This window comes from Schistocerca piceifrons, chromosome 6 (assembly GCF_021461385.2).
Source record: "Schistocerca piceifrons isolate TAMUIC-IGC-003096 chromosome 6, iqSchPice1.1, whole genome shotgun sequence".
Classification (NCBI taxonomy): Eukaryota; Metazoa; Arthropoda; class Insecta; order Orthoptera; family Acrididae; genus Schistocerca; species Schistocerca piceifrons.
In genome coordinates, this window is record NC_060143.1 from 353939597 (window position 1) to 353942448 (window position 2852).

The window sequence follows — 2852 nt, forward strand, 5'->3', positions numbered from 1 at the left end:
TAAAAGTAAAATGGATTTAGTCGCGCTCCAACGAGACACAATGTGTCTTAATTTTTTGGTAACATAATTACAGGCTTCCAGTTTGCTTGCGGTAGGCTCCGCTTTCGTGTTTAATTGTTGTTATCACATGATGTGCACTTTTTAATACCTACAGTAATTAAGAATTAAATTCAATATGTATCACTATAGCTGAGAATATGCGAAAACGTCTCTACAAAATGCTTTTTTAAGTTACAAAATTATTGAAGGGAAAAACAAATTTGAATAGAAAGGTCCATATCAGCGATTATGATAAATTTCACGGTTTCGTCTTCTATTTCCTTGTTTGGTATAAATACATGTACTGCCGTTGACGTCAATAAAGACATTTTATGATCACATTCAAACGGTAATTACATTCTCGTTACCCCATAAGCTGAGTAATGCGCTACGTCTATAACTAGTGCGGAAAGAGATCTGAAGTTGGTTAATTACTAGTAATTACTGCAGTTAACACTTCCAATAAATGTCATGTCAAACCCGAGAACGTTTTCCTTGCCATTCTTCGTCAACCATTAGATGAAAATTCCACGTTTACAGAAAGGAAATAACCGTTACATCTTTCATCAACATTTTGGAACGACATTATACATCTTGACAATTAAGAAAGTTAGTTGGAAGGTGCTGTTGATGTATTGTTTCCATAGAAATGGAGAGTAGCCAAGTATGTACATTTAGTGCCCAAAGCGGATTTTAATAATCATTATAATTTGCATTTATTTTAAAAAGTCACATTATTTCCATGTGGGACAATGCAATTTGACATTAACAATATAAAATTAGAGCAAATTAGTAGATAATTTTTTTTTGAGATCCTAATACATGCAGTACACGAGCAATCCTAGTTTGAAAATTCTAAATAGCGAGAATTGTCTACTCCTTATGTCTGCACTTGGGTAGGGGAGAAAGGAGAAAAGTGAACTTAGAAGTGCTTTAGATTCTTCGGAGGAAAGAGAAATAAAATTTTGAAGATGGTGTTCAAAATATTGACCACTAGTTTCGACACAAGCTTATGGGGTCACCATTTCAAAATTGATACAAATGTTGGAGTAGTTCATCAGAAACTTCAGCGCATGTAACAGTAATACGTTGTTTCATATCATCTGGCGTTCAGCTTTTTCCCAGAGGAAAAGAGTCTAAGTGGTGAAATAAGGGGAATGAAATGGCCTTGGTAAACATCCCCTTGTTCATTCCTCCCGGTATCGAAACAATAATTGAAAACGTTATCTAGTATTTCAAGCACTATATTCCGGACAGGAATCATGCCGACACGTCGTATTCTGCCTAGTTTGCGGTGGAGCTTGGTGCAGATACGAACAACTGAACACCAACATTGAAGAAAATATCTCACTTCTCCGCAGAATGCCACAGTAAGGAGAGTATATAAGCGGAGGAGAGAAATATGGGGAATCAGTCTAGTAGTGATACAGGCAGCAAATGGAGAGATCCACTGACATGAGCGACTTTGACAAAGAGAAGATTTCGGTAACCGCCTGCCGATAATGCCATAGCAACAGAGGATGCTGATCCGACGGTGCTGGCAGCCAGCCAAACTGGTTACGGTGGCCGCCGACGGGGCGCATCCGCGCCGTGTGTATTGGAAACAGCTCTGGTGTCTGAGCCGACAAGGAAAGGCGCGAGGCGACTCAATACATTTGCGTGTACGATAGTTTAGAAGCCAGACCAACTGATATTCTACCACACATAGGTGGTTGCTCCTTTAGGGGTAAATGATTGTTATATGAAACCCTCAGCTGCCGACAGGTGTTTTTGATATACCTGGATGGGGGACAGCTGAAATGGTGTGTCCCGACTGGGACTCGAACCCAGGATCTCCTGCTTACACGGCAGACGCTCTATCCATCTGAGCCACCGAGGACACAGATGAATAGCGCGACTGCAGGGACTTATCCCTTGCACGCTTCCCGCTAGAATGTGGGTCTCACGGGAAGCATGCAAAGGATAAGTCCCTGCAGTCGCGCTATTTCTCTGTGTCCTCGGTGGTTCAGATGGATAGAGCGTCTGCCATGTAAGCAGGATGCGGTGGCCTTCTCCACCAGACATCACGGCGCCTAGAGTATCGGCAACAAAACTGACAGCCGGCAGCCGCGGATTGCCCGACTTCGCAGGCACACCGAAGCACTACACAACCGACAGGCAATATTGATGAACGGCCACAGCAACAAACACAACAACAACACCACAGCAAAGACACCAGCGGCCAGCAGGGGCCACTACCGGCCCACATTGACATAAGGAAGAGGTCGCTGCAGATCTCGTAACTATTTTCGCACGTCAACCACGTGATGGAAAGTAGTTCCGAGATACTCATCCGCCGAAGCGCTATAAAGGCCGGCGCTCGGCCGCACATCGACATTTCATCGACCGCCAGCAGATTTGGATAGCTGCCGCCCCGGCAGCCCGGCTTGGATCTTCTCACTGATCTCTGGATTAGGCTTGGTATATCGGAGAAGTCTCTGGCGGAGACTGGTAGGAAATTATTTCAGTTGTTTTCTATCTTATTCGTGTATGTAGTTGTGATTCGAAGACCGATCACTGTTTTGTGTTGGTGTTATACTTGGAGAATTTGTTTTGGTTAATTGAACAGTCCAATAAATTGCTTCGGACTTTGATCGTTAGTTTCTTCTGCTTACGCAGACACATCACAGGAGATCCCGGGTACGAGACACGGTCGGAACACACATTTTCAGCTGTCCACATTGAGATATATCAACACCATCTGTCGGCAGCTGAGGGTTTCAATTAGTGATCATGTATTCTATAGAAGCTTCACGGTTATCTGTTCTTTCTAG

At 43.2% G+C, this 2852-nt stretch overlaps 1 non-coding gene across 1 annotated transcript; it reads right to left on the reverse strand.

Annotated features, from left to right (window-relative positions):
* Window positions 1-1844: 1844 nt before the first annotated feature.
* Trnat-ugu lies at window positions 1845-1919 on the reverse strand. The gene has a single exon. It is a non-coding gene; the product is annotated as a tRNA-Thr (tRNA).
* Window positions 1920-2852: the final 933 nt, after the last annotated feature.